Source organism: Triturus cristatus, chromosome 2_1 (genome assembly GCF_964204655.1).
Source record: "Triturus cristatus chromosome 2_1, aTriCri1.1, whole genome shotgun sequence".
In the NCBI taxonomy this organism is placed as follows: Eukaryota; Metazoa; Chordata; class Amphibia; order Caudata; family Salamandridae; genus Triturus; species Triturus cristatus.
The window spans coordinates 254,391,234-254,417,940 of record NC_140581.1 but is presented as its reverse complement, the minus strand read 5'-3'; the positions used below and the strand labels follow the sequence as shown (position 1 = coordinate 254,417,940).

At 41.1% G+C, this 26,707-nt stretch overlaps 1 protein-coding gene across 2 annotated transcripts in view; it reads left to right on the top strand.

Moving 5' to 3' along the window:
- C1QTNF3 (C1q and TNF related 3) overlaps positions 1-26,707 on the top strand; it is a 561,277-nt gene that overhangs the window by 80,790 nt on the left and 453,780 nt on the right. The gene's annotated exons all lie outside the window — the stretch shown is intronic.

Below are 26,707 nucleotides of genomic sequence, written 5' to 3'. Positions count from 1 at the left end.
ATCATGCATGTTTTCACAGTTTTAAGTCTTAAACATGTTTAATGATAAAAGAGATGCATTTAATGTAAATATATTTGGAATATGTTTGTTGCTTTGTTAGTGTTTTTATTGGGTTTTTTGGGGAATGGGGTTGAAAGTGTTTTCAAAAAACTATTTAAATGTATATGTAACAAAATATTTATTACCTTATTAATTAGGAAAAAAAATAGAATTATTAGGTAATATGTGTTAATCGATAATACAATTTAATGGTTTGGTTTTACAGGAAGCAGGAGTTTTTTTCTACAAAAAACGTAATATGTTTAAATAGATTACTTTTTAACAAAGGGTAATTAATACAGACATTTTTTCTATTTACTCCATTTAATAATGAATGGGATGGACTATTTAAAAAAAAAACATACATTTCCCATAAGATAATTATTTAATTTTTAACCTATTATATTTATCACTGAATTTAGTGAACCCTTTAAAAAAAGGGTTCTTGGGTTTTAGAGAATTAATGTGTGAAGATTTCAACAAATAAAATATATCTAATTACAAATAAACATTATTTTTCTGTAAGTTAAAAAGGGAATTTAATTATAAGTTTATCAGATTAGAGTTAAAATACATTGACATTAACATTCATTATTTAGGCATTTTTCAAATAATTATCGATTCTAATACTTAATAAATTAATAAATTAAACTGAAAAAAATGGCTGCACAGATAAATTGATAATAGCAGTTTTAACAAGTATGTTGAAGTAATTAGTGTGGGGATGGAGAAGAAATTGTAAATCTGAACTCCCAGACATTGATCACTATTCCCAGTGTGTGTGAGTTTGAAGTTCGAATAGTTAATTTGATATCCCAAAATCAAATCATTTCCTCAATGTGTGTGGGGTGTGAAGTTGGAATAGTAATTCTGAACTCCCCAATATTAAACACATTTCCCAAAGGGCTCAGTTTGGAATTTGAATATTTCATTTGATTAGTCCAATAAGCAAGATTTGTTTTGACTAAGTGTGCAATTTTAGTTACAATGGTTAGTGTGCCTTTTAAAGTGCAAATGTTTCCATCAATTTAGGAAGGGAGTTAAATTAATTAAAGTAATAGTAATAAAGGGTTACCTTTCAAAAACAATGGAAGCTCATAGATAGGTAATTGTTAATGTGAAACTAGTATATGCATTAATATTGAAAACATATTTTAAACTTATCAAAATTGTTTAAATTGTTTACACAGTCCTGCACCATTATCCAACATATGGTAAAACGTTTGAAATTGTGTAGGATATATATATATATATATATATATATATATATATATATATATATATATATATATATACACATATATATATATATATATATATATATATATATATATATATATATATATATATATATATCCCCAAGTTCACTCGCGTTACTCTGCCTCTTAATGGCGGCGGGCTCCGGTGAGGTAGCGAACCTCAATATCACTCCAATTCATGCGATTTGTTTCTATCACAGAAACCGAGCCCAGATCCGTATGCGTGGTTGAAAAGTTTTATTTTTGTTACATGGCAAACAAAAGCCCGACGCGTTTCGGAGCAGCCGCTCCTTTGTCACGGGTCAATAAACGATTGTTTGTTTAAAGTATAAATAAAGTGTTTCACATCACATGACATAACATAAACATAGGACTACTACGCCACATCGGGATCTTAGTGAAAATGGCGGCCATTTTAAAGTGGTACTTTTAAATTGTAAAGTATTCATTGCATTGTTATTTTTAAACACAGCACAATAATTAGTAAATGTTCAAACAATTAAACATGATTACCTTGTCAATGCTATGTTCCCAAACTTTATAACCACATTACGTTTTCACGATTTGTATGAGAAAATCATGCCCCAGTGGGCTGTTGCTGAATATCCCAACATTACATTATTTCTTCATTTAGGAACAAAACCATAAACTTAAATAGACGCCCCAGTGGGCCAATATTCAGTATTGCGGCGTTTCAATGTGCAACATACATATCAAGTACCATTAATTCATGTTTCGCCAAATATCTATTTACATCATGCCCTAGTGGGCTATAAATTTTTAGATATCACTAGCTTTTTGCTTTCATCCTCATCATCTGATGATGGCGTCTCCGTCTCCTACAACATAAAAAACAATTCTGATCAAAATCACTTTCTGACTGATTAAAATACAAACTTATTCAGGATTTACACGGTTCCTTTAGCAGGGTTACAGATTGTATGTACAGATTATTATCTAACCTAGATGGACAGACAGTTCCTCGTCTTTATTTAATCCCGTCGGATGCATTGTCTCATATCTAATAATCATTCTAGATTCTAGTCGTCTTAATTCCTTAATCCTGTTCCCTCCTCTTTGTGAAATAGGAATTCTTTCTAGAGCACAGTATTTCAACAGATTCACATTTTTATTGTGTCTCTCCTTGAAATGCCGGGCTATCGGATATTGTTTATCCTCATGAATGATAGCTCTTCGGTGTTCTAGAATCCGTTTTTTGACTTGGTGAATAGTACTCCCAATATAAATGAGTGGACAGGGACACACAAGCGCATATACACAATAGTCAGATTTGCAAGTGAGATGTTGATTAATGGTAAATGGCTTCTGATTTTTAGATAACTCGATTTCTTTAATGTTCGTGCTGTATTCACATGCCTTACATGATCTGCATGTAAAAAACCCCTTTATTTCATGACTCTTAGTTGTTGTGGGAATAGAACTACTACACAGTCTGTCTCCTAGCGAGGTACATTTCCTGAAAGTAATTTTAGGATTATCGCCTGTGTATTTCTTCAGAGTTTTATCTGTACCAAGCACATTCCAAAATTTCTTAAGGCAACGCCTGACTTCCCAATGTTGGTTATTGTATGTAGTTATAAATCGTAAGGGTAGTTCTTGATTTTCATCTTCCTTAGTATTTTGCAATAAATCAATCCTATTTATTAATTGGATTTTGTCACATGCCTGATTTATTGTCTTGTCAGAGTATCCTCTCTCTTTGAATCGAGATATCATAATTTCCTTTTCTTCCAAAAAATCACTATCTACACTGCAATTTCTCCTGGCTCTCAATAGTTCCCCGTACGGGATACTGTTGATCAAATTCCTAGGGTGACAACTCTCAGCATGCAACAGACTATTCCCGGACGTTTTCTTCCTGAATAGTCTGCTTTCTAGTTTGTTGTCCTCTACTCTTAATTCAACATCCAAAAATTCTATTCTCATTTCATGAATAGTACTGGAGAACTTCAAATTTAAGTCATTATTATTTAAGGACTCCACAAATTCCTCTGCTTGCTTCTCAGAGCCCTTCCAAATACAAAACACATCATCGATGTACCTTGCCCAGAGAACGACATTATGGGTAAAGGCCGTGATCTTACTAGCCACCTGCTCCTCCCACCAGCCCAGGTACAAACCCGCGTAACTGGGGGCAAAGCAGGTTCCCATCGCCGTTCCCTGGGTTTGGCGAAAGATGACATGATTGAACAAGAAAAAATTGTTGGTTAGACATGCCTTCATCATGCAGAGCAACATTTCAGTATGATTAAAATACATCAAATTACGAGATTTCAAAAAATGTCTGCTGGCCTCCATCCCCAAGTCATGGGGGATACATGTATAGAGACTGTTGACGTCTAATGTCATTAATAACATGTCTGGTTCCCATACCACATCTTTGATTAACCTTAAGAAGTCACCCGTATCCCGCACATAAGCAGGTAAGGATTGAACATATGATCTTAGGAAGAAGTCTATATATTTAGAAGTATTTTCATATAGACTTCCTATTGAGGAGACAATGGGTCTTCCCGGAGGTTTTTTAGCATCTTTATGTAATTTAGGTAAGAGATACATAACTGGCAATTTAGGATATTCACAGAACAGAAATTTAAATTCATCTTCGGTTAGCAATTGTTCATTTTTCCATTTTACCAAATTATTCCTGTACTGTTCATTACTTTCATCATAACATGTTCTGTTCGATTTCGCATAGTTATTCGCATCATCTAACTGCCTAGTCCCTTCATCAAGATACATCTGTAGTGGCCATACAACCACATTTCCGCCTTTGTCGGATTTCTTAATTACAATAGATTTGTTCTCCTGTAATTCTTGTATGGCCACCAGTTGTTGTAAAGTGAGATTCAATCTTGTGTTATTTTTACTCTTACCCAACTTTTTAAATTCTTCTTTCACACCCTTCTCAAATATTTCAATTGCATCGCAGTGAATTTGTGGTAGAAAAATTGATTTCGGTTTAAAACCACTGTCACTGCTGCGGTCCATAATTAGTACATTTGCATCATATTCATCATTGCCCCCTAGTTCATGCATGGTTTCTAACGTCTCCAAATCCTCTATAGTTAAACAAGAGCTTTCAGTAGTTGCTACACGTTCTAAATTGGTTTTGTGTTCATACCATTTTTTGAGTCGCAACTTTCTAGTGAAATGGAACAAATCAATTCTTCCTTGCGTATAATCAAACCTTTTGGTGGGACAGAATGTTAAACCCAGGGATAAGACATTTACTTGATCAACAGTAAGTGAAAAGTCAGATAAATTTACCACAGTCAGTTGATCTTCTATTTGTTGCTGGACTTTCCTCGTGTTCTCATTCCCTCGAAGAAATCCACTCTCCCCGGTTTTTTTGCGCCTTGCCTTTTTCCTCCTCTGGCGCCTCGACCACGACCTTTGTTCTCGTGGGGTCCTGGACTTCCAAGTCCTTGCCGCGCGTAGGCCATCAGGTCGAATTCCTTTAAAATTTTGGATTTTACTCCATTCTTTTCAACTCGTTCCACTTGTACATTTTCAGGTGTGATTGGCTCCGTTTCTTCATCTATAGTTCCATTCACAACATTTGTTGCATTATCTGTAGCTCCATTTGTAGCATCCGTTAGTTCAACTGTAGCTTGGCTTGTTGCTGGTTTAGACGTGACTGTATCTTGCACATCTCTTTGCGCTTCTTTTTGCACCTCCTTCTGAGTATTCTCTCTTAAATAATCAAATCGTTTCCCGAAAGTGAAAATCTGTCCTAAATCATAATCTTGTTGATCACGATGGAATTTTCTTTGTTTTTTAAGCTTGATTTCCTCTTCAGCTTTCTCTAATCTAAGATTCAATTTCTTCATGTCTTGTTCGAATTCACTTTCGGTACATTTTTGTTTAAGTAGCACTGTTAGTTTGTCTATTTCTATAGCCAGCCTCTGAGTTTCTTTGTTGGCATATTTAATAAGTAACCTCAGCATGACAGTGGAGCAAGTATGATTATTTAAGGCCCATTCCTCTATTAGTTCAGGGTCAGGGTCATTAAAGGTGGGTGTGATGAAGATTCTTAAACCTCTTGGAACCATTTCGACATCTACGTATTTTTGAAGCGCAGTAGCTTCCCACCATTTTACTTGTTCGAGTTTTGCCGCCTTCCATAGTTTATCCCAAAGAACTTTTTTACTTTGGGATTCACTGACTGTACTATTGCTTCTCCCATCCTCCGCTACTGTATTAGTATCTTTGGGGATGAATAGAAGCTCCGCTGCTTGTCTCCGTGTTGCTTCCCTGTTCGCCGATAACATAATGCTAATATGGAGTCGACTAATTACTAATCTGACTCTGTGCGCCAAATAATTATTCGCGCCAACCACGCTTTCCTCGGTTGCAACTCCGCTTGAGTCACACCGGTTCCGCCTGCACGCCGCTGTCCGCGTTACTCACAATTTCGACTGTTGGATTTCCAGAAGGCTTCCGGGATGACAAACACTCGTTACCGGTCCTCCGACCTCGCCAGCTTTTGCTCTCCCGAAGAACGCCCCTTGATCCACGTAGTGTCACCACTGTTGTTTATCGGACCGTGGTTGCGGGCAGAGTTTTTTAAACAATCCCCAAGTTCAGTCGCGTTACTCTGCCTCTTAATGGCGGCGGGCTCCGGTGAGGTAGCGAACCTCAATATCACTCCAATTCATGCGATTTGTTTCTATCACAGAAACCGAGCCCAGATCCGTATGCGTGGTTGAAAAGTTTTATTTTTGTTACATGTATATATATATATTTCGAGTTTATAAGGGTAATCTTGGTTGGCAACCATCATGAGATTGGCGTGTCCTTCGTTCATAGTCATGAAAAGAAAAAGACGATGGGGGCCATTTTGTAATCATTGGCAAGATTGGGGGCCATTTTGGAGTGGAGTAAAGGTCACAAGAAGGCTTTATTATCCTCTCCTGCAAAGTATCCCCAATATGTAATATTACATGATTGTGAATCTTAGTGTACTGGGTCTAATGAAGGGCAATAGGTGGCAGTGGTAAGATGCTATTCAAAGGTAGTTTTTAAGTGCGTCTCCAAGAATTGTCCTCATTCAGTCCATGTTTGTCAGAAGACAGATGATGCACCCATCTTTGTTCTTTGTAAAACAAAGCTTCTTTGCTGATTTTAGTGAATGTTTCAAGAATTACCCAATGAAAAGAGTCTGGTGAATGTTGGGTGTTAGTGAAGTGTGTGCACATTTTGGTATTTACTATATGACACCGGAAATTACTGCGATGTTCCGGGATTCTCACTTTGACCTGACGTGTAGTCATCTCCATGTATCTGAGATTACAGGGACATGTAATCATATAAATGCAATTTGTCGTATTACAAATCGTGTGTTTACGCAATTCCCATGTGAAGGTTGCATTGAAGATGATATTCTTAGTCACAGTTGTGAGGGCGCAGACTGTACAGGTGATGCACGGGTAGTGGCCCTGAACTGGCGGAAGGTCCCACAACTGTCTTTGTGTGTTAACCATTCGTGTCTGAGGCCTGGTATGGATCAGTATGTCTTTCAGATTCTTTGCTCGTTTGAAGGCAAAGTGTGGTTGTTCCAGGGTCATGCTCCCAGTATTCAATATGCCCCAATGTTTCCTGATGACATTTTTTATCCTATTGGAGGCTAGAGTATATGTTGTTACACATGTCAACATCTCTGTTTCTGCTTTTTGTCTAGGTTCTAATAGAGCCTCCCTGTCATTGTTTCTTGCACGTTTTTTTGAAAGGGCAATACTGCGTGCGGGATATTCACGTTGCGCAAGACTTTTTGCCAATGTATCTGCTTCTGTTTTATAGTCCTCCAGTTGGCTACAATTTCTGCGGAGTCTCAGAAACTGTCCCACAGGGAGATTCTCTTTCAGGGCACGTGGATGACAACTACTGAACAGTAGAAGGCTGTTGCGATCCGTTGGCTTCCTATATATTGTTGTGCTCAAGGTACCATTATCTAGCCTTATTAAGAGATCAAGGAACGGAATTTGGTTGACTGAAATAGAGCATGTGAATTTGAGGTATGGATTCAAAGTATTAATCCACACGCAGAAAGCGTTACATGTATCCACATTGCCTTGCCAGAAGATGATTATATCGTCTATAAACCTCTTCCAGAGGCATAGATTTTCCTGGTATGGGTTGGAGTTGTTTAAATTGAATTCCTCTTCAAAAGAGGCCATGTACAAGCAAGCTGCACTAGGGGCCATGGTGCTCCCCATGGAAGTACCCTGGGTCTGATGGTATAATTGACCTTTGAATTCAAAATCATTTTCGGTCAGACCCAGTGTTGCTAGTTCCAAAGCAAAACTGCTGGGTGTGGGCAAGTCCCAGACAGTTTTGTTGAGGGCTTCCTCAATCACACCTAGAGTGGCCCTCTGCGGGATGTTAGTTTAGAGGGCTTCTATATCTAGGGTACCAACAGACTGATGTTACTGGCATTGGGGAAGTTCGCTAGTAGACGTAGCACGTCTGCGGTGTCCTGTAGATATGTGGGTGTCTGTTTTACGGGTAAGAAGTGATCGCAAAACCTCGACAGGGGTTTAAGTATCGAGTCTATCCCAGATACTATGGGACGACCCGGGACTGGTTGAACGCCCTTATGGATTTTTGGCAGTGTATAAAAATATGAAGTTTTAGGATTCTTTTTAACCAAAAATTCAGCCTTCTTTTTGCCACCCTTGGCTTTCTGCCGAGAAGACCATTGATGTTATGGTTTGGTGTAATCGTGTCTTGGGACTATTAGCGATAGGCGCGTAGTACTGTTGATTCTCTAATTGCCGTTGGCATTCAATGTCATAGTCACTGGTAGCCATTATCACAGTGGCTCCCCCTTTATCTGCCTGTTTGATGGTTATGGAGGTGTCATTGGCCAGAAAGTTAACAGCCATCAACTCATCATCAGAGATGTTTTTGAAGTGTTTCTTGGTTAGCCCCCTTCCAAGCTCTTTAAGCACGGCCTGTTCGAAGGTTAAGACCTCGTTGGGTACCATCCCATTGTTAGGCGTGAATGTTGAGGCATTATGTAAGCCCGAATCAGTCTATTGTAGTGTGGGTGTCTCATTAAAGAAGGCTTTAAGGCATACCTTCCGAAATAATTTTTGTAGTTCACACTGTTCCTGAAACCTGCCTGTCCTGGGAGTTGGAACATACCCAAGGCCCTTTTCTAGGACTCTTGTCTCTATATCTGTAAGAGTCCTTTGGGAGAGATTGACAATCAGGGTCTCATTTTGGTGTGGCTCCGGGTTTCCACCACATTCTGGTTGTATTCCTGCCATTGAACTCTCTTCTGTTGTTGTTGCTGATTCCCTCTTCTTCTTCCGCACCCTCTGCCCCAACCTCTTTCTAAAAAAGGCTGGTTGTTGACAGTAGGGTAAAACTGGGGGGTCTTTGAGGGTACATGGGGTATGGCCAAAAACAAGGGCCCTGATATTAGGGTACTTGGAATCCTGCAAAGCCTTGTCGGCCTCCCCTTCTCTGCTGGTTAAAGCCCGACTCTTCTGTACTTGAATCGCTGTTTGTAGATGAACCCCTTCTAGTCGAGCTGGAGCTCGCATCAGAGGTGTTGTTAGAATCTGGGGGGACATCATTGTTTTTTAGATAAGGATAAACCTTCTCTTTATCGAACTTACGAATATCTTTTTGTAACTTAGTTACTTCCTGCTTCATTAGGTATTCTTTGTGTTCTGCTATTTCATTGTTTAGCTCAGTTAGTTTGAGCTTGAAGGCAGCAGTAGTAGACATGGTGCTCTTCATGCCGCCTCTGCTGCCTGAATTCTCACCAATAGCCCATCCGCTATTCTTCTTGCTGTGTTGATTATCAAGATCAAAAGCTCCCTAGTACACTTTCACGATACCAGGGACCATTCTTTCTTGAATGTCCCATCTTCCAGGCATAGATGGGGAAAATTACGTACAATCAGGCCATTAGGTCCTATATTGGCCCTCAGATATTCCGGCATTAATGCGCCATGTAAGGTTATTTTAACCCATTCACCTTTCAAAGAGGTCAGGTATTGCCAGTCCTCAGACTGGCTACCTGTGGTAGCGTTATTCTCTGTTCCTAAAATAGAGGGGGCTCGTAAAATTTCTGCAGCTTGATCATCGTCGAAGCTAAGTCCTTGTTCCTCCATGATGCTGAGGATATAGGCGTGCTTCAAGAGGTGCGAAAGATAATGAGAGTGGCAAACATTGAAACTGGACGTGTTTTGCCAAAAGAAAGTGTAGGGGGGCAAAATATAGTATTTACCCACCAAAACACAAATTGAGTCCCACGGGAGGCCCGTGCTCATCAATATTCACAAATAGAGGGACAGAGGGCTTTTATACATGAGGTCCAGCAAAGTTGCCCAAATGCAATATGAAAATAAAAGTTGTGCTGTTCCTGAATGATCTAAAATTCAGCAATATACAAAGGACAGAAGGCTACAGAGTCAAAGAGATGGGAATCCATTTCTTTGGAATGGAATGCCCTCACACACCCAGTTGGGTGTCATGGTTTCCACCATCCACCATGTTGAATTTATTTGATTTAGACCTCAACTGAGGTCAACAAATACATGTTTAGAGAATGATAAAACAGTTATATTTTTCAATATCAAAACAATTTTAAAAAACTTTTAAAAAACGGATATAAGTTATAACAAGTAAATTCATCTGGCGGAGATTTACAAAACTCAATTAAATTTCTTGCAGATCTGAGGTTATGTTTGAAACAAATAGGCCTTATATGCTGGCGCCGGGCCTTTACCAGACTCAAGTTTGGACAAATTAATTACACATGTACGAGATCCTGTCATCCTCCAATACATTAATCGCAAGTTTCTATAGTATTATCCAATTTGACCCATTTGAAAGTCAAGGTCCTTAAGGGTAGGATCTCTAGCCTTATTAAAATTATGGTACGCCTGCCCCTATGCTCTAGTGAAAAACTTATATACTTTTGTGGTGTTTTATATTGTAGGCTATCTGCAAAGTGTGCATAGTGTTTTAAAGAGAACAATGATCTAAATCTAGCTCATAGCTTAATCTTGAGGTCAGGTTCTTTAGATAAAGCTTCAGTTGTAAGGTGGTAATAGATTCCAATAGTGAAATCGTGCAACCAGACTGAATAAATGCAGTATTTAAGTTCTTATTAACAGTGTGCTGGGGTGCATCATCTCTGAAAGTTTCCGATTTCAGGACATACCTTATGGTCCCTTGGTCGGCATGTAAAAGATTATAGGCCCAGCGGAGTATATTTGTAATAGCTTTTGCATGCACACTGTCTATAGATAGCTCTAGGCAAATTGCATGAACATGTACTGACTGATTGACTCTTAACAATTTACATAGTAGAGTACCTTCTTTTACCTTCAGTTGGTGCCATGCCTTAATCGGGATATATTCCATAGCATATTTTAAGATTGGCGGTATCTTTGAACGATAGACCTCAAGCATATGAGCAAGGTGTCTATTACCTGAAGAAGAATAAAATCTCAATAGTCCACCAACGTGGGCTTCAGCCTTTAGGTTGATGTGTCCAAGGTGGGGCAAATTTTGTAAGGTCTGAGTGAAGATTATCCCCAGGTATACATATTCCTTGACAACCTCTAGAGATTTCCTATCTAGTGTCCAGTTGTAACGCAGATAGTGCTTTCTACCTCTAAAAGGGAGGTCTTTAGTTTTAGAGGTATTTGATATAAGATAGTTATCTTTAGTATACTTATCTAGGGCATTAAGATTTCTTTGTAAGCCTACCGGTGTAAGATCCATTATTAATACATCGTCTGCGTACATTAAAATATGCATATTGCAAGAGGCTATTTTTGGAGGGACATTATTAATTGTTTGTAAACACTCTGGGAGGTCACTTATGTAAATGGGGGCTAAGACACAGCCCTGCTTAAGGCCATTTCTTGTAGCAATTGGCCCTGTCAATCCTTTATCACCCCCAACTGAACTTTACACCAAGTTGCAGAATGTAATGCAATGATTATTGTGAGCAAGTCACTCGGTATTCCAAGCTTCCCTAACTTAGTCCATAGAATTGGCCTATCTATGCGGTCAAAGGCAGTAATGAAATCGACAAAAACACAATAAACTGTTTGCTTCTTCACTACTACATATTTATCTATGACTGTAACACTGCGATGTTGTCCGTCACAGAGTGCTTTGATCGAAAGCCGGCATGAGTCATTAGTATTGCTTGTGTAGAAAATGCCAGTCTTTCAGATGTTCCAGCACACATTTAGCAAAGATATTCCCTGTGGCATCCAAGAGGGCTATCTGTCAGTAGTTATTAGGGAGAAGTCGGGATCCTTTTTTCAAAATGCATACCACTATGCTCCCTTGCCATGATTTTGGGATTCTCCCGGTAGAAAGACATTGAGATAATACCGGAGCCAAAAACTTGCTCCAGTCTTCAGGGTTACTTTGGAGAACCTTAATGGGGATTTTATCTGGGCCTATTGCTTCAGTTGGTCTTGCTGCCTTTATGTATAGTGCTATTTCTTTCGCTGATGGTGTTGTCATACCAGGAAATGTTCCCTCTTTTCTGTGTCTAGGTAGTATTGAATTTGCCGGGTCATAAAGATTTGGCTTACAGTGCTCGAGGAGATATTTTTCCCACTCTGATGGTGGAACTGGAGATGAATTACTAGCTTTTCGGGTACCTGTTGCTTCTGCTACGATCCTCCAGAATTCTTTACAGTTTTTTTGATTCACTGCTATTTGAATGTCCATCTAGTTTTCATCAGTTTGTGCACGCCTAGTTTTCTCATTCTGTCAATGGGCCCACAATCTCGGCAATCGTGTTCTCATAGGCAATTATCGGGTTGACATCTGTGTTTCCATTAGACAATATTGAAGAAATGATAGCTACATTTATTTGTGAAATTGGTTTAGAGTTCCGCTTTATTCGCCCATTCTTGGAGTATATTTCTACAGTTGCCTTTTGTTGTGCCAGAGACCATGTATCAGGGGGTTGCAACAGGATCTCAGTTGTCAATAGTAGAATTGCATGGTCGCTTACTTTTATAGTTTGAACGGTCAGGGTTTGCATCATCCCGTAGAGATCCAGACTACAGATTACATCATCGAGGATGGATGTGCTAGATGGTCCCTTTCTGGCATAAGCTGCAGGAATATCTCCTTCCATTCTTCCGTTTAGTATAAGCCCATTTGAGGCCATCACCAAGGTGATTAACATTTTCCCTCTTCTGTCAGCCTTGATCTCCGAAGGGAATAACGGTGATGTAATTGACAATTTATCCTCATATGCATAAGTGTTCCATTCAGACAGTAGGGTATTAGAAATGTTCCCATTAAAGTCCCCCGTTATCAATACTGAAGGAAATCCTTTGGAACCTATAACAGAGTCAATTTTGGAGAAACTTTGATCAATAGATGATCATTCGCACATCCTGTGGGGATATAGACATTGAAGATAAGGAGATCGCACATAGAGTCAGTGATCTTTTTCCTGTACTTAATTTTTATACATTGGATATTTGGCAGGCACATATTTACTACTTCCTGATCCCAAAATATATCTTCCTTCAGTAAGATAGCGAGGCTTCCTTTTGCGTGGCCCCTTCTCACTTCCTCCGCTGGGAGATCATACGTAATATAGTCTTTTTGGTCAAAGGATGCTATTACCCATGTCTCTTGCAAAGTCACAATTGACAGAGAGTTTTCTAAAATCAGTGCTAATTTTCCTGGGTCTTTCCCGGCTATATTCTATGATGCGATAGTTAAAGATCTGCTAAAGGGAAGCTTGCTTACCTTACCCGGTTTATAGCTATTCAGGTTTTTAGATATCCAGCACCATGGAAGATTTTGTGACTGTGGCGTAGAATTTTCTTTGGGGAGGTCAAAAATTCATCGTTCCCCGTGGCTTACAGAGACAGTTAGTGTTCCTGCAGGTAATATTGCTTGTGTTCTTGCACTATGTAGAATGTAAGTGCTACACGTGGTCCCAGCGACTATTTGTATGCTTTGGTTTTTTGGGCGATTTTGGTTTTCCTTGAGTTTGACCACATCAAACCCATATTTGTTGATAGTATCCTTCTCCTTTAAGATGATTGAAGGTATCACTCTAGGCCAAAATTCAACATTGGCCATCGTAAACTGAGGTTTCTTTGGAAAAGATACTAATTTTCTTTCCGAAGTAGTTACGCAGTGAAGCAGGTCAATTTTCTGCAGTAAAGGGGTATTTCCTACTGGAAACAAGTCTGTTATTTCCAAAGTATAAGGAGCAAATGAGTTTTCATTTGCGTTTCCTGGAGATGAATAGTCTTCGTTTCCTAGATTGTTCGCCTGTGAGGGGTCAGCTGGAAAGCCTGTGGTAAAGATTTGTGCATAGGGCTTTAATCGCACTACAGGAGCATTTGAATTATGCACAAGTAATAATGTATCTTTTCTTAAGGCGATCTCTGGGGTTTGTAAGAGTTGAGACTTATCCTCTGTTTCCCTTTCTGATGTCGTAACAGGAGGGAATTTTATTTTCTTTGCGGATTGCCGATATAGTCTTCGTTTTGTTCTCTTCTTGCACCCTTTGTTTTTACGTTTCTTTCCCTTTTGTTTTGGCTGCAGTCCAGTTTCTACTGCGATCGGAGATTTTTCCTTATCAGGTGTATGGCTTGTCATGGTTTGGTTTCTTTTTCGGATCAAAGATTGGAAAGAATGAAAAACTTTCTTTTATGATAGTGTCACGTGGAGACTCCTTAAATAATCTCCGGTGCAAATATATTTTTTCATTGAGGGGCACTTTAACTATGTCTTTTTTACCAGCAGTCTTGGTGGTCTGCGTAGATCTTTGAATCTTTATTGTAGAGTAAGATTTAGTTAGCGGGGTAAGTATCATTCTATGTTTTGTTTTCTCATCTGCACTTTCTAGTTTCATTGGTGAAGCTTGTTTTTTGTATTTGAGTTGTTTTTCCTGCTTTTTATTTACTAGGTATTGCGGAGTACCTGTTTGGGTTTCCAGTATCTGATCAGAGTTGTCCAGATAATTGTCCATTAGGGCCAGTATAGATTCCAAGACTTTTTGTAGAGTGAAAAGTGCACTAGATGTTGTATCTTTCCTGTTAAGTGAGTGCAGCGAATTGAATAGCGGAAAGTCTGGTGACTGAGACGGATTTTCTTTTTGATCAGGAGTTTGGCTAGGTGTACTATTAAGTATCAACAGAGTCTCCTTTGTTAGTTCTGGAGGTACTGTAAGAGGAAATAAATTAGTATTTATATCTGGTAGGGTAAAATGATTTACTGATATTGTGCGCAGTATCTCCTCTGCTTTTTGTGGCTTTTGTTTCCGCAGGTCTAGTGGTTGGTCTTCTTCCACAAGTTAGATAGGGCAGGTCCTTTCTTGTTCCTTTACTGGAGCCCTATCATTTATTAATATTAAGGATTCGTTCTCCAATACAGGCTGTTTTCTCTGAATTGTCTCTTGATAGGATCCTTCCATTGGGGTGCTTGATTTTGATAGGTTTGAAAAACAAATTGTGAAGGGCTTTGCATTTGTTTTTAGTTAGGGGCTGTTCCGTGCCAAATCTTTTCATGTGGATAGTTCTGGTCCTAAGTTTCTTATATGCCATTGGAATGGAGTGGGTGCAGGGAAACACAGGTCCTCCCTTTCACAGTATTATGTATGCTCTCAACTTCGTCTTCTAATTTGCCGGCACTTCTCCCAGGCTAGAAGTTTAATGCCGCGAATATAGAAGGCAACTGCAAAAAATTTCAAGGAGTAATATTAATAATTCCAGTGTCTATATGTGTAGCAGGAATGCGGTCTCTCCCTAGCGCTAGAGTATCGCAGTCTCAGCAAATGATGATACTGAGGTGGCCTCCAATGGCCTCTCTCAGCAGCTTTTAAGTCTCTCTGGCCGGTCTCCCACAATGTTTTTTGGGGTAATGGGGGGGGGGACCAAAGACTACTCAAGTAAGTAGGTTGAGTAATAAAGCTGCCAGTCAAGAAATTGTTTGAGGATTATGGGGGAGGGGAGGGGGGCGGCTGGGGTTTAGTGCAAATAACCGGCAGGCAGCAGGCAGTAATCTATTAGCTGCTTCAAACCCTCGCTTCCCCTCCCCGTCAGTGATTCTATGAGCTGGAAGACACTCTGGAGGCTCTGGGTTTGTCTCCCGCACTTTGCCTCCAGATCCCCACCTCACTCGCAGCAGGCAGCTCTGCTCGGCGACAGGTTATACGGTAATTACCAGCCAAATGAAAAGGTGACTGATCTTAGTCGCGCTCGACCGTACTCAGCACCTGGCTTTTGGCGACTCGTTGGTAGACTCTGTGCTGGGGCAGAAGATCAGCAAAATTCAGGAGAAGCCGTGGGGCAGCAGGGAGCAACTTGTGTCCCAGTGGAGTATAGAGGCACTAAGCTGCAAGATTGACAAAATCGGCAGGAGCTGAGAGAACTGCGGGTGGCAGGGGCGCAGCGAGGCAGCAACTCAGCTTCCTCCTCCTCGCACACTCGCTCACTGCGGCCGGCCAGTGATCACGCCTCTAGTAATTAGGAGTCGAGAAGTGTAAGGCTCCACCGGGTGAAGACGCAGATTTAACATGCAGAATAGTTTTTAGATCCCCGCCGATCTGCCGTTCGGTCTATTCTAAGACCTCCAGTGCGCTAAATACCGGCGGGGAAATCAGCGAGGGAGCGGGGAGCCATGGCCTGAGCCGTGAGCAGTTTTGGCTTCCTTCCGCTCGCGTCCTCCTGCTCCGCGCTGTTGCTGTTGCTGCTGCTGCGGTCCAAACAAAGACGTGGCGTCTGGATTCTGGGATTCCTCTGGATAATCCACTGGCACCTCCACTTGTCTCTGCCAAACTCTGCAGTGCCATGCTTCATCATCGGGCTGATCCTCGTCTGGCCGGCGCTGCAATGTCTGATGGGCTCCCGATGAGGGGCACTTTGGCGGAGATCTTTTTCCAAATAGCCGTTTGGTGCCGTGGGGGTGAGAGATTTAGTGAGTGTAGATGAATGAGTGGTGTGTGGTGTTTATGTGAGTTAAAACAGGGTTGGGAGTACCAGCAAAAATAACTTTAATTGTGGGGTCTCCTACCCTGATTAAAATAAAGAGAAAAGGCGCAGTGCTAAGTTAATGTCTTAGGTGTGGTGCTCTTCCGTGTGGTTGGTCAACATGTTTCTTCGCAATTCTACAAGTCTAGAGGCGATTCGTCAGGACCTAAAGTCAAAAACTATCTACACTAAGGTGGAATGGAAAACAATAATGAATTATTTTTTAGGATTTAAGCCACCATGACTTACTCTGTCTAATGGCTGATAGTACTGGTTCTACCTATTATGGAGAGAAAAACACATATTAATGTATGATGTCAAACAAATATCACAAGCATGAAACCCTGCTGTCCTATTCCCTGTGTGTCTAAATCACAGCACAGTGGTGAGGCTTTACAGACACCAGGTGCCAAATATTGAAGTGGTCACATTGTTGCTCGTGTGTGTAGTGATCAAATCCGTGTTAAATGTTGCAAGTGGGCTGCAGCACTCGTGCCACCCACTAAAGTAGCACTGCAAAACCTTTCTTCAGGCCTGTCCTGGCAGCCTCTGCAGTTTTAATCACCATTTCACTCCCACCTGTTATAATAAACCTTTTGCCATGCCTACACGATCCTTTTTAATGCCTTTAAGTAACCCTAAGACAGGCCCTGACTTCCCATAGGGCAGGGTGCATGGTATAAAAGTAGGACATGAATAAATAAAGTTTTGCATGGCAGTGAAAACCCTGCATAGTCATTTTTCACTGAGACAAAGCTGGCTCTCCCGTAGAAAAACACCAGATTACATTATTACTGGACTGGGCAAAATTATAATTATGCAGGAGAAATCAGAGTAATTTCAGTGATTTTGTGTTTCTCTTCTGATGCAAAATTATGAGTAATTTGGCACAAAAATCTTTCCACAGGAGCATAAGAACAAAGGATTTTGTGAGCATGAGTGGCTGCTGACTGCTTTTGTTTGTGTATTGCTGCCATACCTTACCGCAAAATGCATCCTCGGGTACCTTTCAGGCACAATGGTACATTGTGTGCTAAGAAATAGTGCTAAATGCAGGATTCCACTCCTCACATACTTATGTGTAATCTTGAATAATTGTGCAGTAATTTGGTGCAATTATGCTACATCAAATTACACCAATAATTCCCACCTCTAATTATAACACTGGATAATGCTCAAGTTGAATTAGAGAATAGCTGGAAAATGTATTCAAGGACTCATTGTAATGGTAATTTAAAATCCCACCTAATATTAAAGTTAGATTTCATATTACTATTTTGGAAATTACTCATTTAGAAAATTGTCATTTTCTGCCATAAACTAAATGCTTCTTTTTGCCAGTGCACAGTGTCACCTGACCCCTGATGACTCCCATGTAGTGTTACGGGTATTTCCCCCAAACAGTTGACAGAGATTTGGGTGAGAGAAAAGGCGTTCCTCTCCTGAACAGGATGGCTCGGGCTGTAACCAACTCCTTAATGATCCTCAACAGGCATCCTGGGGGCTGCTCTAAGCCCCTTCCTGACTTCAAAGGAAGCCTACCCTGTCACTAGCAGATTCAGCTCACACCTGGGCCTCCCTGTTGTTGGAGAGTAGGATCTGCTACACATGTTTACCCCCACTTTTTGCTGGTGTTTCACTGTTTTTCGACTTTAGTCTTGCTGGGCCCTGTTATTCAGGCCCCAGCCTAGCTGCTTGCTCTCTAAAAATGATTCCATGTACTTTAGGTAGGTGGATTGGAACTGAGGTGCCCTTATAAGTCCCTAGTATATGGTAACTATGTACCCAGGGCATAGGTACCCCTGAGGCCTACCAGGGGCTGAAGCATGTATTATGCCACCCATGGAAAGCCACCCAAAATGACACAACAGGTCTGCTAATGCAGCCTGGGTAAGGTGATGCATGCACCCCTTACTGAGATATAAGTTCACTATATCTCAGCATATACTGCACATTCAAACCTATCAGTCACCCCTATGGCAGGCCTTATCAATCCTGAAGGCAGGGTGCTTGGTTATGTGAAGGGGTGCCCAGGCATGAGCTGAGCCCCTCTGCAGCCTTCGGAATTTCTTCTCCCGGGTTGTCAGTAGTGCAGCCTGACCATATACTCTTAAGTGCATTATAACCAAACGGTAAATGCTAACTTTGGACTGGCTGCACAGAAACATGTTGTGTTTGGTGTCAAACACCTTGGAATCATACCCCCACACCAGTAACTGGTGTGGGAGTATGATCCCTCCCTTCTAGAGGGAGAGACATGACAGCACTGGTATACCCGGTAGCAACTTAATAGAGCCCTTGCATCACAAAATGGATGCTGCAGCCACAGACACGGGTCTGGCCTCCTGCTGTTGACCAAAACTCCGGCAGGGGAGGCCTGGACAATAGGTTTCCTGTCACAGGGAGGTGTAACCACCTCCCAGACAGGCTTATGTGTATTGGGGCTGGTTGGGAGCACTCTCTGAGTGCTTTGAAGTCCTGCACTGGGGGCACATTTGGTGTCCCTGTGCATAGTCCAGCTCAAACTGGTTCAGGGGCTTCCAGCCCCTGCACTGGCGCAAAACTGGACAAAGGAAATGGGTGTAGCCACCCCTCTTTCCAAACCCTCCCATAGGTGGGTCCCCAGAGTATGCCCAACCCCCTTCCTCAGTATAAGTATGGGACCCCAGCCCTTAGGACTTTAGATTACCCTGGACGAAACTCTGAAGCTGAATCCTGGACCTTCAACGCTCTGCTCAAGACCAGAGGACTGAAGACATCTCCCTTGGGGTCAAGGAGTGACTCCCCTGCTTGGCAGGCACCAATAAAGCAATTTGTCGGTCTGCATCATCGAAGCTCCCGCTGTACTCCGAAATATTTGCAGCCCAGGAAGATGATTTCCAGACATCTCAGAGGCCGAACCGAGAACCCCAGCAAAGCTGAGACCTGCAGCCCTCATGAGTAGTGTGAAACTGGAACTCCTGGTCACTGTGCATTGACTTCTTGACATCTCTTGAAGTCGTGCTTGGGCTGACTTGTAACCCCCAGCTCGGGCACTGAATCCACCGAAGATTGTTGGCCTGGTCATTCCGAGTGATCCGTGGGCCGCCATTTTGTGTTTCGTCTCGAGGTCCCTTCACGATCCCTGGTCCATCGACTGGTGGGTCCCTGTGGGGGTTACTTTGCATTTCCTTGGGCTTTCCTGGTTGCTCCAGACGTGCCCTGACTCCCTACCAAGTGGTGAGTCCCACAGACCTTGCTGGTCTGCACCGAAGCATCTTTCTGGTTTCTGCGTGGGTTGCTGTTGCCAAGGCTTGTTGTGTCCAATCCGGGTACCGATGCTGCAGCACTCGACATCCTTTGTGGGACAGCTTGAATCCAGCTTCTGGTTGTCCTCGACACCTCCTAGTCCTCGTGGCTGAAGAGTCAAGCTTCACCTCTTTCACCTGAAATCACCCGACATCGGTGGGAATCTGCTCATCGCCTTCCTGGTCACTGGCTAGTGACCCAGACTCTGTCCCCTCTGCTTTCAGGTTCTTCTCATCTTCGATCCAGGCTTGGATCTCTTCGGACACTTCGCATCTTCACAGCAGCAGCACTTCTTCGCCAGCTCCCATTGAAACCGACGACGCGACCCGACACCAAAAGACACCTATGCACCCGGCTTCCCTGGGTGAGGTAACACGAGTACTCCGGTGCTCCCATGGGTGCTAGCCCTAGAAATTCCTAAGTCCAAAATGGTTTGGTCCTCACTCATTTCTAAGTGTCCCTAATCTTTAAAAATCTAACAGCGACTTTCCCCATAGAAGCTAACAGGAGCTCACGGCTGTGTTCACACACTGCACACGGCCCCCGTGGTTCCCCTATGTCACTACCTTGGGTGGTTCCTTGGGGTCCCAGCGATTCTACAGGCTCTAGGCCTTGTGTCTAGTTAAGTCGTGGTTCTTATACCACTATTTTAGTATATGGTTTGGCTCGCCCCTAGGGCCTGACGTGTATATGTGCTATTTTACTGTCATTATTGAAGTGTAACTTATGTGTTTTGACCTCTAGTCTCATAAAGAGACTAGGAGGGTGTGTTTAGTAATAAATACATATATTTTATATATATACCTGGTGTGGACATCTTTCATTTAGTGACTCGATTATAGACTGGTAAAACAAGCTGCTTTACATTCCTTCAAGACTTAGCCTGAAGGCTGCTCTCCATAGCTACTACCAGGATAGCTTTCAATAAAGGTTGTCTTGAACCTATTACCAATATGGGGTTGTTTGGACTGATACAAGGTGCCCACTAGAACTAGTGGACAGCATATATCAGGCCAACTTCTCACACCTGTCCTTTGTCCTGCTAGTCAGGCTAGCACCAAACCCAGTGGGGGTAGAGACCTGACCCGAACTGGTTTAGGGGATGAACAAAGGCTTACCCTCCACTCACAGGCTGACACGTGGCATGAAAGTGGTCCTCACAGATCTCTTCTCAGAACACTCCTGGACCTTTGCGGTCAGAAGAACGACTGCCCAGCTTTCTGAATAACCTGAAGGAAGATAGGACCTACTCTTATTTGGGAGTAAGTACCTTCACTTGTTCATAGTGAGGTTCTATGGTGCGTGAGCACTTTCACAAGAGTCTGCTTTCCTGTGGATTAAATGTGCATCAGTTAGTGTATTTGGTGTGTTCTGTATTATACAATTTTTAAATTAATTGTGTTTTCCTATTTGTTTTAAATTTCATTGGTTAAAGTTTCAGTTAGTTATTATATTTTTTAGAGATTCCCTTATATGAAAAATGCTAATTAAATTGGTACTTATAGTTGTTGGTTTTGTTTCCTATATATTGTTTGAAAACAATAGTGGTTGTTCGATTTTTGTGCTGTTGTTTGATATTATTATAAATATGACTTAAAAATATAAAACAATAAATATGCCAATAACCAGAATACCAACTACTATGATATTGTCATGACTATTATAGTAGTCAATACTTTTGTTATCAATTTTGTGTTGTTTCATATGTGTTTTAATGTTTCCTCAATATTTTGAGATTCTATTTGTTTTTTATATATTACTTGTGTTCCAGTGTATTAGATAACAATATTTTTATATTCAATAATTTTGTTATTCCCAAAATGTGTAAAAAGTCAATATTAGGAATAGTGGTGTTTTTGAAACAACATTTTGTACTACAATACTTTTGTGATCAGTATTGTGACATGAAACCCTACAAAATTGCTAGATAACATAAGAAAAAAATGTAAGTCAGACTTTCAAAAAAGAAGCAAGGGCCTAGTTAAAATGTTTTGAAAGACTCTCCACTTCGAGTCACACATTTATTATAAAGGGGTAGAACCACACAGGCAACCACATTTACCAAGCCCAACTTGCGCCTAATGAATTACTGCTGTTCACGCTTTTGTATGAAGGCTACACATGAACTCCACTAATGGTAGCTTAATAAGAAAGATTGCTCTGATACCTACACTGGTGCCCCCATTTAGGCAGTTGGCAAATGTGAGATTCAAGAGGGTCATTATCAGGTGAGACTCTTTGCTTATGGAACGAAGCCACAGAGTCTACAATTCCACAGCAAATTATGTAACATTACATCAGAATCTAAATCATATAGACATACACATATATATATATACTGATATATGATAATTGGGCCCATCTTATGAGTTACTAGGTAAAAATGTGTTCCCCTAATCTCCTGAAATTAAATAAGAAATCCATCCTACGCAATCAAACTGTGAACTGTCAAACTATAATTGATTGTTTAACAATAAACAATCAATTATTACGATACGGTTATCGTAACCTATTACGATAACCGACACTGTAGCTGGATGGAATCCTCCCGACTATTAATCGTCGGTTCTACCCGCAGCATTAGGATGCGACTACCCTATGGGTGGTCGGAATCATCCATTTTTTCATTGCAAATTGTGCGGCAGCCGGAAAAGGGGTGCAGCACAAGCTGCAACAGAAAAATTGAAGTTTTCAAACATCCATGCAGCTTCTGCCATGCATCATACGGTGCCTGCCACATGGTGCAGGGATTGTTCTGTTTCGATTTAGATGTCCGTACATAGGTTTTCCTAAATCATGTCCTTATATAGGCACAATTCGCATTGCCCTTATTTAGGCATAGAATCCCAGTCCTTATTTAGGCATTAGCCATGCTATTCAAATACAGGCATGGTCACCTACATCCGTCCATCCCCACGTCACAACGAGTTCTTAGAAACCAGACCCTTAAGCCATTGGAACTTTCCCTAGCTAAGATTATTGATTTCTCCAAGAACTCATCTTTTATGCATGAACTACTATTCCCTAGGGGTTCATTCATGACGTCTTCCTCTGCCCGACTTTACGTCAATGCTAACATTCCTAAGCACCTTCCAGGTATAAATATACCTTCCCTTACCATGGCAAACCACGGCTCGACTGCACAGTTCGATACGGCTCGCCACGGCAAGTTCGGAAGAATTCGAGTCCCCGCCTGACGCACTGGCCAGACGCTGTCATACTTGTTCGCAGAGAATCCAGCTTCCAGTGTTCTGACTCCCTTCGCGGGGTGTTAGAGTTTGAGACCCGGAAAGAAATTTCCACCTCTCTCATTCTAAGGTATGGAGCTGACTAGAACCTAGAGGGACTCTTGGAATAAAAACTTGGCATATGCAAAACTATAGCTTACCATATTATAGAATACAGCACCTTCTTCTTACCTTGTACTACATTTAGGTTAGGTACACTGGGGTAGAACGATTTAGAAGTATCAAACAAGTATCCACTTTTTTGCCTATGTTATTTATGTACGTGTATATGAATATATGTCAGAGCTAGAAGACAATGCTGTTGTAGTATTATTTCTTTTTACTGCTTACGCTTTACGTATTATATCTCGCATACTGTCTTGCGATTGGAACAGCTCATATCTTTTACACGAGAAACAAGACTGTTCAATAAATCCTTTTTTATTGAAACGCCTGTCTATCTATTTCTGTGTAACTCTGAAGAAACTAAGCATGCACGATTGACTAAGTGAAACGATTCTGAGACATGTTCCGATTCTAAGGGAAACAAGGTTATCATGTTTATGCGGTTGCCAGAAACTACTCCCTTCTTGTTTACTCAAGGAGTTTCTAGTGGCCTCTGAGTTAGCTGGCACACAAAGTAATTAGGTTTAATGTACTCGATAGAGGCATACTAACCTCAGTCCTATGCCACAACTATAGTGTATATTATTCCAAAGCGCAGAGCCTATAAGGGAAATCGGAACTACACTACAGGATGTTTAGGGGGGCACCACAGGTGCCCCCAGTCCCCATAGTGAATGGCCAGCTGGGAAGGGAGCCGTGCTAGTGGCCCCCAAGTCACTTTCCGCCTGTCTTTTCATGGCAGGTGGACCACCATGAAAGGGCAGTCAGAAAGTGAAATTGTAATCCCTACAGCAGAGCCGAAGCTGGCATTGCTGTCATTTGAGGATTACATTTCCGACCACCACTGTGAGCCTGTTGGAAGCGGAGCAGAATTCCTCGCGGGTTTCTCTCTGACCGCCTGTATAGTAATACAGCGGTCGGACGGAAACCGCTGATATCGGGCGGCAAGCCTTCAACGAGATGTCGTATGGTTTTCTGCCTGACATCATAATGAGGCTCAGAGTGTCTAGTGTCTGTTTACTCTCATATCCCATTTCCTTTTCCCTGATTTCTTCTGCCTCTTGCATTCTCTTTGTGTGTGGTCATTTTTAGAAACTGTGAGAGACAGAAGAGTGGATTGCTCCCATTGGATCTAGAGCCCAAGGTTTGTTGTTTCTGACACTGCTTTGCCACACAGGAACATCATGTTTTGTACTTGGCTGTATTGAAAACTATAGGGCCAATTCCAAGAGGTAATTATAATTAGGTGAAGCAGCACTGCTATAGCTAAATATTTGTTGAGCTTGAAATCTTTCTTAAACAACTGGACGTTATTTCGGTGGGACTAGATATGTAAGCATCACATCTATTTGTCTAGATTCTGTCTGTAGATGCTAATGGAGTTGTTGTGTAAAATTCAGATATCCTACGTAAATGGATAAATGGCAGGGGAAATTAAAACAGAAGTTTTCAAATCATTTGGAAGTCAATGTAGTGAGGGAAGTATTACAGTGATTATAACAGCATGAAATTATTTTTCCACATGTGTAATTATATATTTTATTTAAATTGCTGTTATAGCAAAACAATCTAGACACAATCGTTTCAAAATGAATTTGCAAGGACTCAGCAATGTTATGGTAATACCTATGTAATCAAAAAAATACCCATTGTAAAGTCAATTTAAAAATGTCTCTTCAATAACTTACTTATTGCAAGTAATACGGTTTTAGATCACCCTCCCCTATGTTAAAATTTCAACATAGGTAAATACTCATAAAGCACTCATAGATCTAAAGGGGGACAATCAACCTATTTAGGTTTTGGGTTGCACTATGTTTTGCACTTTTTTAAATCCATTATTTCTTCGTCAGTAGTCAGGTTACCCTTGGAGAAATCCATTGCCCTCATCCTTATTAAATATAGTGGTGACTTAGGAAATGCATTCCCAACGTAGGTGATTACATTTTGTTTTCCATAATGATTATTAATTGTTTGTAAACACTCTGGGAGGTCACTTATGTAAATGGGGGCTAAGACACAGCCCTGCTTAAGGCCATTTCTTGTAGCAATTGGCCCTGTCAATCCTTTATCACCCCCAACTGAACTTTACACCAAGTTGCAGAATGTAATGCAATGATTATTGTGAGCAAGTCACTCGGTATTCCAAGCTTCCCTAACTTAGTCCATAGAATTGGCCTATCTATGCGGTCAAAGGCAGTAATGAAATCGACAAAAACACAATAAACTGTTTGCTTCTTCACTACTACATATTTATCTATGACTGTAACACTGCGATGTTGTCCGTCACAGAGTGCTTTGATCGAAAGCCGGCATGAGTCATTAGTATTGCTTGTGTAGAAAATGCCAGTCTTTCAGATGTTCCAGCACACATTTAGCAAAGATATTCCCTGTGGCATCCAAGAGGGCTATCTGTCAGTAGTTATTAGGGAGAAGTCGGGATCCTTTTTTCAAAATGCATACCACTATGCTCCCTTGCCATGATTTTGGGATTCTCCCGGTAGAAAGACATTGAGATAATACCGGAGCCAAAAACTTGCTCCAGTCTTCAGGGTTACTTTGGAGAACCTTAATGGGGATTTTATCTGGGCCTATTGCTTCAGTTGGTCTTGCTGCCTTTATGTATAGTGCTATTTCTTTCGCTGATGGTGTTGTCATACCAGGAAATGTTCCCTCTTTTCTGTGTCTAGGTAGTATTGAATTTGCCGGGTCATAAAGATTTGGCTTACAGTGCTCGAGGAGATATTTTTCCCACTCTGATGGTGGAACTGGAGATGAATTACTAGCTTTTCGGGTACCTGTTGCTTCTGCTACGATCCTCCAGAATTCTTTACAGTTTTTTTGATTCACTGCTATTTGAATGTCCATCCAGTTTTCATCAGTTTGTGCACGCCTAGTTTTCTCATTCTGTCAATGGGCCCACAATCTCGGCAATCGTGTTCTCATAGGCAATTATCGGGTCGACATCTGTGTTTCCATTAGACAATATTGAAGAAATGATAGCTACATTTATTTGTGAAATTGGTTTAGAGTTCCGCTTTATTCGCCCATTCTTGGAGTATATTTCTACAGTTGCCTTTTGTTGTGCCAGAGACCATGTATCAGGGGGTTGCAACAGGATCTCAGTTGTCAATAGTAGAATTGCATGGTCGCTTACTTTTATAGTTTGAACGGTCAGGGTTTGCATCATCCCGTAGAGATCCAGACTACAGATTACATCATCGAGGATGGATGTGCTAGATGGTCCCTTTCTGGCATAAGCTGCAGGAATATCTCCTTCCATTCTTCCGTTTAGTATAAGCCCATTTGAGGCCATCACCAAGGTGATTAACATTTTCCCTCTTCTGTCAGCCTTGATCTCCGAAGGGAATAACGGTGATGTAATTGACAATTTATCCTCATATGCATAAGTGCTCCATTCAGACAGTAGGGTATTAGAAATGTTCCCATTAAAGTCCCCCGTTATCAATACTGAAGGAAATCCTTTGGAACCTATAACAGAGTCAATTTTGGAGAAACTTTGATCAATAGATGATCATTCGCACATCCTGTGGGGATATAGACATTGAAGATAAGGAGATCGCACATAGAGTCAGTGATCTTTTTCCTGTACTTAATTTTTATACATTGGATATTTGGCAGGCACATATTTACTACTTCCTGATCCCAAAATATATCTTCCTTCAGTAAGATAGCGAGGCCTCCTTTTGCGTGGCCCCTTCTCACTTCCTCCGCTGGGAGATCATACGTA